The 11,689-nt window shown below is 39.2% G+C and overlaps 1 long non-coding RNA gene across 1 annotated transcript; it reads right to left on the bottom strand.

Moving 5' to 3' along the window:
- Nucleotides 1–1,664: 1,664 nt before the first annotated feature.
- On the bottom strand, nt 1,665–7,942 carry LOC143858635 (uncharacterized). Its single transcript, XR_013238988.1, has 2 exons — nt 7,388–7,942; nt 1,665–1,938 (listed from the first exon to the last, which is right to left on the bottom strand). It is a non-coding gene; the product is annotated as an uncharacterized LOC143858635 (long non-coding RNA).
- Nucleotides 7,943–11,689: the final 3,747 nt, after the last annotated feature.

The following is an 11,689-nucleotide window of genomic DNA, read 5'->3' as shown; positions in this document are numbered from 1 at the left end:
ATAAGGAGCCGTACATATTCTACTACTACTTCCCCACCCCTTCTTCCTACTAATGCTTTCAACCGTGCAACAATACGTCACCAAAAACTATGCCTGCACATTAGGAGTAAATGATACTAACTCTCTGCCCTGAGGCAATCTGCTCGCCTCGTCACCCTGAACATCGCTTATACTAACAGCAAATTTGCTACAATAAGCGATACCAACACTACAAGAAGCAGCGCTAGAAGAGTAATGCCCGATGTAGATGTAGGCTGGACGTGCACGGGATCCTCTACTTCCCCTCGTCCTGACAATGGCACCTGCCGAAGCCTGTACTCCCTTAGTTGTTGTTCCGCCTCCTCCAGCGTGGTATAAGATAATGGACGGCATCACTGTAGCCTCTTACATGACGCTCACACTCAGGCCATGAAGTGAAGATTCCCTGTTGCCGTCCCCTGAAAACTACATAGTACTTCTTCCTACCCATAATTTTCCAAGGTATTTGGTGAAAAGGTATCTGTGCAAGAGGAGAATCGAAGAAACCCTTAGAGTTGTGGCAGCAATTATGCTCTAGGGTTTCCTAATATATATATATATATATATATATATATATATATATATATATATATATATATAGAGAGAGAGAGAGAGAGAGAGAGAGAGAGAGAGAGAGATAGATAGAAAACGAAACAACTTAGGGTTAGGGTTACGTGTTCAATACATATTAACGCCGCCGTTTCTATAATAAGTCACCGACACATTATGTACAGACAAACTTCAGCAACAGAGAGCAAAGAAATAAATCAAACCGGTACGCCACCGTAATTTACACATTCGTGTGTCTGTCAGGCGTTTTCATCAGGGATGAACGACATGATGAACTGGGAATGGCACCGGAGTTCTGACTGAAATTTACCCAGTTACCAAGTGGGGAATCCTGAAGTTACCAAATGGATAGAATTCCTCTGATCTATGATCCCTGGTGCAATGTCAGGCTCACAATAATGGAGCTGATCTCCACGGGGGAAGTTAATCCTTGGATAAGTTGTTCCTGGGATTGCTTAGATAATTTTATCTCGAATAAATCCTTGGGAAGGAAATCGGCACAACCCTTTCATGTTTGAGTGGAAACGGAAACAATTGGGCGCGTTCGGAGGCAGAGACTTACAAACTTCCGACCCCTTTTTCTAAAAAGTGCCCTCATTTATTTTCCAATGTGACAACTTTACCCCTATAAAACAATTCGGTTTGGGAAAAGCACGACCCTAACTCCATCTCTTCTTTTCTCCCATCAAACTCAACCCTAATCTCAATCTGGAGCTAAGGATTGAGTGTCTTGTTTGATTTATTAATTTGATCCCTTTTATTAATTTGCACTTGCAAATGGGATAGACCCGCTTGGCCCAGTGGAAAGGTTACGATCATCCGATTGAGTGCACTTGCAAATGGGTTTGGGTATCATCCATCCTAACCTTTCCACTCCATCCTTGATAGCTAGATGTTCCATCAGCTTGAGTGGAAAGCTTAATGATTTTCAAAATCATTAAGCTTAAGTTCGCCCAAGCGGGTTTGCACTTGCAAATGGAAATAGTTGAAGGATGGAGATTAATTTGCAAGCCATGCTATGAAAGGTTAGGATCATCCGATTATGCACTTAAGCTGATGGAACCGTTTGATCAATGGGTCTGGAATAGCTGGAATATGGATAAAGTCAATGATCCACTAGAATCTAACTTGAACACCCGTTTTCTTCACCAATAACATCCAAAGATACAGAAAAAGACAGCAAATAAAAAAAAAACAAAGAAGAAAAATACAAACTACACTATGAAATTAAACTTGCATGGCCCGCATTACTCGAGCTCCTCCACCTATTCCTCTTTGAGCTCCTTCACCTCTTTCTCTTTGTCTTCCTCACTGCTCGATGTCTCCCCGCCCTTCGCATCGTAAAGTTTCCTACAAACAATATTGGATTATATAAGTATCTGTAAAAAAATACATAAAAATAAAACGGGTGTTGAGGTATCGAGGATGAGACTCCCACTCTTCTCGAAAGCCGTTTCCACAAACAAGACAAGAGCGCCCCACATGCAGACATGCTCTTCTATCTCACCTCGGTGAAGAAAAATTTAGGATTAGAAGAAGTAGAGCATTTGTAAACTTTCACCCTTGCAGATTTATCTATCTTACGCTTCTTGTCCTTAACAGGACTTGGTCTCCCTTTCGCTTTGGAAAATGGTGGGCATACTAATCCTGAAAATTTGAAAGAGATAGTCTTAACCATCCTACGAATACTAAATGCCATTTGTGTTTCTTTAGGGGGGATTGGAAATGGCTATTCTTGAGGAAGGATTGGAAATGAGTGAAACTCTCATTTGAATGTAAAAAAAGAAAAGATAACAAGAACCTTTCTAGTTAGTACATTAAGTTATATCATATAAGTGGTAAAACTACTGGCTGGTTTGCTGGAAACCGTCTGAAACTTGAGGTACTCTGAGTAAATTTGAATGTAAAAAAAAAATAATGGAAAAACTGTACATTAAGTCATAACATTTAAGTGGTGAAACTGCTGTAAACCACTCTTCAGGGGTAGTCAATGCCCTGACATTCAGCAGGACCAAAAAACCAAACCCTTTACTTTATTTTATAATAACAATCGTACACGACACACCTAATGCGGTAAAAAAGAAAACATATCACTTGAATAAAGGTAAACATATCAATAATATAGGGCAGTGATAAATAGAAATAAAAAGGTAGTAAGTCAGATTGTGGAGCATGGACTTGTAGGTGCATCTCTCCTTTCCTCCTACATTATAAGTTATGATTCTTCTTCCCTCTGTACTATGTGAGCCACTTTACCTCCTTTTGTGTGGGACTTTGACATGACTCTCCTTTAATGACAAAAAGGACAATACTCCATCTATCAGAGATTTTTTCCTTCACAAGAAAATTAAGGTTAATCTTCAAAGAAGCAAACACCCATGGATACATATCGTTTACCAGTTATATAGGATCGATGTACTTATGTTCATTTTGAGTTAGAGAGTAGCCCACCAAAATACATTAAGGGGCTGTTTGGATACATGGATTTCAGAATCCAGGTTTTAGTTTAAAAACAGTGTAAAATTCTGGATTTTACAATCCATTATCTCGAATTTTAAGTAAGAAATAAAGGTTTTAGAAATTTCTCCCCCGTCCTGGATTTCTAAAACCTAGAAACACTGGATGATCTCCTACTCTCTCGCTCGATGGAAAGAAACACGAGAAATTAAAAAACGACGGAAGGTCTCCTTCTCTCGTATATCTCTAGATGGGTCCGAGAAGATAAATGCAACAGAACATACGAAGATAGATAATCAATGGAAAACGAACATGATCATAACGAGTAGCAATGTGTGTTTATTCGGCACTTTTCATGAGGTTCGCTTGGATGGTACAACCACGCAACTATTTGCTTCTAGCTTGTCATGTCTCTAACGGAACGGTTCACCTCTATCAGTTCTCACGTTGGGCGAAGGCACAGGGGTAAGGATATTGATCAATTAAACCGATATTTTGGTTTTCCTCAGTAAATATTGCAAGTTTAACTCATCTAATATTTTGTTTTACGCGTTTTCTTATAATATTTTTTTTTAGTGGACCTCTACCTGTTTCTACAGTATTAGTTGTTTCATTCCTTACTGGATTCTATAATTCATCGTTTCCCTGAGATCTTCAATGATTTGTTTACTTTTTCTGGCTCCGTGCTTGGTTTTTGGGAGCAAAGACTGCCTTTTACCAAGGTAAACGCCGTTATCTTTTTTTTTGTATGAATAAAGAGCTGTCTATCGGTCATTTTGTGGGCTGTGCATGTTGTGAAGGGAGAGGAATCATTAAGGGCATTAAAGAAATTTCCTGTATGAGGAAGTTAGTGAATAATAGAAGAGCACTGCTACGTCGGGAAGGCTCGGGATTTTGCGCTCTATTCTTTCCTTATTCTTATTCATTTTCTCTTTCCTCTTTCGTCTTTCTTTGAGGTTTTTTTTTTTCTCAGATGTGGTTTGAACGGGGGGTTCTTGTGTCCATACGACCGTATAGCTGACGTCATTAATTGTTTGACTACCAGGCACCTTCTAATCCACTCCAAACCCTAGCCCATCTAATCCACTCCAAACACTAGCCCATCTAATTTCTCCTCACTTTTTGAGAATGTATTTTTGTTTGAATTTTTGGAGAAGATTTGAAGGGTTGTTTGTAAAAGATCCAATTTTATTCCATAAAAATTCAGTTCTGTGTAGATCTTCAAATCTGGGTCTTTCGGACATGGATCAATGAATGTGAATCTTTATAATAGGATCATATTATGGCTTGGGAGACAGAGAGGTGGTTTCATGAAGTTGGTTGTGGTTTAAGGAAGATGTGATGATTGTCCCACTTTGATATTACTTCAATCCTTGAAGTTGGAGACTGGTTGTTGGATTATAAAATCATTATGCTTTGTGAAGTGTTGGCATACTTCTACAATTTGTGGACTGCAAAGTGTTATTTGTTTTTGTGTGTGTGTGTGTGTGTTGGGGGGTGGGTTTACAACGAGTTTTTAAAGCTCAGATAGCCGAAGAATAGTCATCAAATATCACCACTGGGTTTTTTGGACACGAGGATTTCAAAGTTCCGATTATCTGAAAAGTCCCTAATACCATTTGGCTGAACGGAGTGAATTTACAGTGGTCTCAATATTTCAAGTTATTTATTGGTGTTAAGAAGTCAGATTATGTTAACGGGTTGACTAAACCCCAAAATTAGAAGATTCCAAATACAATGATTGGGAGTCCAATAACCCGTTATTAATGTCATGGTTATTGAACTCCATGGAGCCTCATCTTTTCTATAAGGATGTATTGAACTCCATGGAGCTTCAGCTTGCCTAATGTTTTTTCTTTTTATAGCCAAATAAATCAGGGATATTGCTCAAGAGTTATATTCAGGTTATGAATAGTATAGAGATCTCCATGGATTATGGGAAGAGTTTATGTTTTTTGAAGACGTCCATTTCCTGTACTTAAGATGATGGGCAACTCAAGAAACATCAAGAAAATAGGATAATTTTTGAGTTACTTGCTGGCTTGAATGCGGAATTTGAACCCATTCAGGCTCACATCCTTGGAAATCAAACTCTTCTTTCTTTGAATTACTTCATAGAGATTAACGCAGAAGAATAGGTTTGCATACTTCATCTCGTGCTCATGATAGATCCACTCCTCTTTGATTCTAGGGATCAAGAGGAAGATGTAGTGGTTGAGGTTGTGGAAATGATAACAATGTCGGGAGGTGGGGGGGAACCTTGATAGTGCTGGACAAGGTATATCCATTGGGGCTCGTGTCCTTCTAACCTAAATGTTTTTGGTGTGAGACCATTGTAACAACTTGTCATTGATTATCGACTGCCTTCTCCTTTTCTAAACCTCAAGTCTCCCCCCTTTACCTGGTTTGATTGTCCCCCATTACTCATTTTGATTCTGTTTGTTTTCCGTTATTATCTATCTTCGTATGTTTTGTTGCATTTATCTTCTCGGACCTATCTATGGATATACGTGAGAAGAAGGAGACCTTCCGTCGTTTTTTAATTTCTTGCGTTTCTTTCCGTCGAGCGAGAGAGTAGGAGATCATCCAGTGTTTCCAGGTTTTAGAAATCCAGGATGGGGGAGAGATTTCTAAAACCTGGATTTCTTAAAATCCGAGATAATGGATTGTAAAATCCAGAATTTTACACCGTTTTCAAACTAAAACCTGGATTCTGAAATCCATGTATCCAAACAGCCCCTTAATGTATTTTGGTGAGCTACTCTCGAGCTCAAAAAGAACATAAGTACATTGATCCTATAACTGGTAAACAATATGTATCCATGGGTGTTTGCTTCTTTGAAGATTAACCCTACTTTTCTAGTGAAGGAAAAAATCTCCGATAGATGGAGTATTGTCCTTTTTGTCATTGAAGGAGAGTCATGTCAAAGTCCCACACAAAAGAAGGTCAAGAGGCTCACCAAGTACAAAGGGAAGAAGAATCATAACTTATAATGTATGAGGAAAGGAGAGATGCACCTACAAGTCCATGTTCCATAATCTGACTTACTCCTATGATTTTTTGCCAATTCCTATAAAGCCTTTGGTGCAGCTCTTTCTTCTGCCAGTGTTCCCAAAAGACTTGAAGATGCCATGTCACAGGCTCACAACTCGTACGGGGATAATTGATGGAAGAAGAGATGATGGCCTTGGAAAAAAAACAAACTTCTGATATATGTGTGTGTGGGTGGGTGGGAATGCTAATATGTCCACCTTCATTTAAATATTAGCATGGTGTCCCACTTGTTTTGGACAAATTCAAAGCATGGGCATATTCATAATTACATTGTTTTTTCTTGTTTCCTCTTTGTATGAACATCAGCTTCCTCGTTTTCTCTTTCCCGGCCGTTTGTAGTGGTTGTTTGCAGCACCAAGAGATACAGAGATCGGAAAATAAGGGATTTTTATAGGCTGATTCTCAACTATAATAAAATCACATTAGTTCCCTTCATGGACTAACTGCTATGAACCAATGCATTATAGCTATGAAACATAGTGCTTTAAACCAGTCAGCACAACCAATGAAAATTCAATACTATTCAAACATTTTACACTTAGAAGCATTTTATCAAACAAGTCATAAGCACAAATAAAACATATACCTGTCACTTACTTTTCCCCAAACCAAAACCGTATTGCATGGAGCTGAAATCATATATAAAAAATACAAGAGAAAGCAAGAAGAAAATGAAGTACTGAGAATGAATAATAGGAGGAGCGTAAGGGGGTTACTTTGGATGTACAAATGATACATTGAAGCAGAAGGGACTACTATAAACATGAAACCAACATTTTGCTACAACTGTGATTATTATGGATAAAAATAAAAATAAAAAATTATCATACAGGCACAACCTTCAACAACAATTCTGTACAGATTAATAACCTGACACCATTTATCATAAGATTTCACACAATTATGAATATTCTTACACAAAACATGAAGAGAATTTCAGACCTCACCATTATATATTTTTTTTAAAGGAAAAAATCTCTATAGATTAAAGAACATCATGACTCAATTCCCTCAAATAAGGACCTAAAGAAGATCACTCCTACTGATAAAAGTGATACACAGAGTCAAAGTGAATATAAAAGAAAATAACCCAAAATATGACAGAATTACCCTGAATCTTATAAACACGACCTTCATATATCATGAAGCAGATATCAAAGGCAGATTTCTCTAAATCATAGAAAGATTATCACATCTAAGCATCAGACATAATCATATAGCATCCACAGCAGAGAACAAATAGTAGATTAGGAAAAATGTGCTAATCATATTCTCTACTCTACTTACCTGCAATTTGATGCTTCACAGAATGAAGATTGCGAACAAGGAATGTGCAAGTCTCACAAAGGGGATTCAAGAAATGAGAGCGCACCAGAGACTCATCAGATCTAAACTTTTGAATGAGTTTAAGCTCCTCTTTCTTTCTTTTTTTGATTAGCTTATAATTGATCGGAATTTGTATTGGCTTGTAAGGATAAACAAAAACAAATGATCGGATTCAGCCGTTGTTGAGAAGAATTATCACCGGAGAGACGAAAAAATCGAGGCCTGATCTTGGAGGTGTAATCCGATCCAGATAATGGTGATATAAAAAACAACTCAAATCTAAGGCTTATAGCTACTACTCTAGGGTTTTAAGATCGGAATTAGGGTTTCTTAGATGGAAGAGACGAAGAACACAGGTTAATGACCGAAGGATAACCGGAATCCGGCCAGAATTATACCGGAGAAGATCGGAAAATAAGGGATTTTTGGCCATAGAAAATGGATTTTGGGTTAAGGTTTGAAGAAAATCTCTCAGCTCCCTCGTTCTCTCTCTCTCTCTAAGTTTTGATCGGAAAAATCAGCTCCCCCTGCAAAAATGAATTTCCCGGCTTTTTATAGAATAAAGAAGGGAGTGATATTAGCACCCACAGTTGATTGGCGCGCGGTTGTGCGGATGTTTGATAGAGCGCGCTAAGGATCGTGTCCTATTCGGACCTGCTTCAGCCTCTTCTAGGATAATTCACCCCACTGCTGCAATCGCACTGCGATTCTTTCCCGGCTCGTTCGCTAAGCAAACGTGCTCGGATTTTGACGAAATTTTGCAGGGACCTTGGTGGGACCCTAACCTAGCTTAGGGTGAAATTTGGGGTCCTAACTCACTGAATCAATGGAGTTCTGCACAAAATTGAAATATTTAGAGCCCGGTCAAAATGGGGTGTCCGTGTCTAAAGTAGCCAGTAGGATATAATGGCTGTTTTAAGTCGTGGGCCATGGGGGTGGTCAATAGGATTATAAGGTGGGTTTAAGGGGTTCAAGTGGTGGGCCATGGGGGAGAGCCAACAAGACAAAAGAAGGGCTTTAACCTTTAGGGTATTAGATAGATGGTGGTTCATGGGTGGAATGGGTAAGGTAGTGCGTCATGGGGTTGATATGTGGACGTCCCTCACATCTAGGACTAATTAAATATAGCTAAAAGTGGTAAAGTAAACTCTTGGTAAAATAAACAAACATGCCCATAAAAACAAGATAACCCTAATGCTAGATCACATTAACATCTCTTGGTGTTTCTTTTCATCTTTTTCCTCTTGGTAATTATAGTTATCTTTCAAAAAAAAAAAATCATTGGATATGTAAACAGTCTGCTTCTGGATCATATTTATAAAGTGAGCACTAAGGTCAATGAATTTGAAAAAATGATGTAAACATCATCTAAAAAAATGATGTAGGTTATGCTGTGTAAATATAACTTCCGGTAAATGTCGGAACTATATTCCGGGCATTCATGTAGGTATTAGTCTACAAGGCAGGGGGTGGAGTTATGGAGTTCCTGTGTAAATATAACTTCCATGAACCAGCCCACAGGGCGCATGCCATTTGGGCATAGGTTTCACCAATGCTCTCCTCTCCAGAGTGATATTTGAGCTATTCCGTAAGATCTCACCGGTAGAGTAAGGCATTCTCCCCTGATGCTCTAGACCATGAAGAAATTGCAATCTTGACGTCAAGCACGATGTGATACCACGACTTCGACTTTTCATTGAAAATTCTGTTGTTCCTTTCAAACCACAAAAAACATATAACTGCATATGGAATGGCTGCCCACATTGACTGACTGAGACATCCATGGAAGTGTTGGAGATTTTCAAAATGCAAAGTGATATTTGGAAATTAAAATGGTTTTACAAGTTCTAATTTTAAATATAAAAAACAATTTTCAGACAGAGCCGGTCGACCGGGGTATCCCAGGCGACCGCGGAATGATTATTGAAATCTTAATTGATTTCAAGGGAGGTGTCGGAGGTCGACCGCGGTTCTTTGGATCGTAAAAAATAAAATGAACAGAAGCATGCTGCCCGACGACTGCGATAGCCCGGTCGACCGCGGATGTTCGAAAAACTATCCGTTGGGAGAAAACAGACATGACTTTTCACTTCCGTTTTTCAACTTTTCTTCATGTCTTTTGATTCCCAAGAGTTATGGGTGTTTTTCAAACACAAAAGGACACTTTGTGAGTGATCCAAGACACTTAAATCACAAAGAGTTGTGAACGAATGGTTATCATTCAAACCAATCAAAGGGATGTCTTGAAGAGATGTTTCTCTTGGACAATAGACATCTAGTGCTTTATAATAAGAGCAGAAATTTGTCTTTTTAGAAGTACAAAAAACAGTTATTGCTGTACTTTCTTGTTTTCTCTCTCTAGCAATCTCTCAATTAATAGTTTTTTCAAGTTATTTATTCACAAAACAGAACACTAAAATCTGTTTTCTGCAGAAACAATTTTAGTGAGTTTCTCTAAGGTTTCAAGTTCTTGAAAGGAGTTTTGGGTTTGATTCCGCTTGTGCAAAGCGTCATCAAACATTTGTAGGATTGTCCTACAAGGCTTCATTGTATCTTGGAGGCAATTTGCGGATACCCTTTGCACACAACTGGTGGGGGCGAATATTGTCTTAAGGAAAGCGATTATGCGCCTTCAAGCATCTTATTCTTATTCTCTCTTTCCCGTGACAGAGGATGAAAATTCTCCAACAGGAAGGCCTCCGGCCAGTCGAACAAAACTCTATTAACATTATTGTGTAATAGCCACGACATTCCAATGAATCTGAAGGTTGCCATCCATACCTTGAAAGAAAAAGGGCAAAGTAGCAGAATGTGGTCCAATGTTTCCTCACTAATGCGGCAAAAGTCACACCAACTTGCCATTTGAAAGCACCTCCTTTTGAGCCAATCACAAGTATTGATACACCGGTATGACACTGTTCAAGTGAAAGCCACAATTCATGGGGGGTACAGATGATATCCAAAGTCGTGCCCTCTGTGATATGTGACTATTGCCCTCGTTCAGTTTGCAAAAGAATGACTTTACGGAAAACCCACCCTGAGATTCCGGAGTCCATATCCACTTGTCTGATTCATTTGGGGACAAATAGTAGTTAGATAACAAAGCTAAGAGCGAAGTAAGAGAGTCAATTTCCCCATCCTTTGAATCCCGACGAAGGCGAATATCCCATAATGAGGTGCCATGATGAGTCGCCCGGATTAAATAGTCAGCGATCTTAGATTCCTGATTTCGTGCAAGACGGAATAGATCTTGGTATGCTTGGCAAAGTGGCACTTTGCCCACCCATAAATCTAACCAAAATCTGACTTCATCCCCCCTTCCCATGCTAAATCTCACCCATGGCTTGAATAGCTCTCGTGAAGTGTGAACTGATCGCCATGCCCCCAAACCCTTACCCTACACCGGGCCAACACATTCCCAGTAACCCCATCCCCTACCGTAGTTATCCCCAATAATACGGTGCCATAAGGCGTTCTTCTCCACCCCGAATCTCCACAGCCACTTTCCAAGCAACGCTTTGTTTCGCAAACGTAATTTGCCAATACCAAGTCCTCCCTGTCTTTTTGACTTGCAGACTTTTGTCCATTTTAGCGAGTGCCGCAACCGCTTCTTCTCTTCTTCCCTGCCTTCCCATAAGAAGTCCCTTTGGAGCTTTTCAATACGGGAAGCAACTTTAGACAGGATTTTGAATAGACACATAAAATATACCGGCATATTTGAGAGTGCCACCTTAATGAGAGTGATGCGTCTACCCAAAGAGAGATACCTCTTTTTCAATGTCGCAAGTTTCTTCTCGATTCTTTCAATCGCAGTGTCCCACTGTTGGAGTTTAGGGATGCCAAACCCGAGGGGAAAAATGAAATTCAATGAATTTGGAAAAATGATGTAAACATCATCTGGAAAAATGATGTTAGTTTGCTGTGTAAATATAACTTCCGGTAGATGTCAGAACTATATTCCTGCCATTCATGTAGGTATTAGACTATTAGTCTACAAGGCAAGTGGGTGGGTGGAGTTATGGAGTTCCTGCATGGAGGAAGTAGGAACAATTTTGGTATAATGCTCCTGTGTCATACCATCATATTTATAAAGCAGGTGCTAAGGTCAGAGTTATTTATTTAAATTTGAAAGATAACAAATTTTATTCCATTAATAAAGAGGTACATAGAGGGGACAAGTTGTCCCCAGAACCAGGATTACATCCAACACCTTATAATCATCCCGGGTCACAAATACTGGACTTAACCCCCCACCCATTGGAT

This window comes from Tasmannia lanceolata, unplaced genomic scaffold (assembly GCF_043159265.1).
Source record: "Tasmannia lanceolata isolate RefF3 unplaced genomic scaffold, GAP_Taslan_0.1 ptg000026l, whole genome shotgun sequence".
In the NCBI taxonomy this organism is placed as follows: domain Eukaryota; kingdom Viridiplantae; phylum Streptophyta; class Magnoliopsida; order Canellales; family Winteraceae; genus Tasmannia; species Tasmannia lanceolata.
This window is presented reverse-complemented; position numbering and strand designations above follow the sequence as displayed.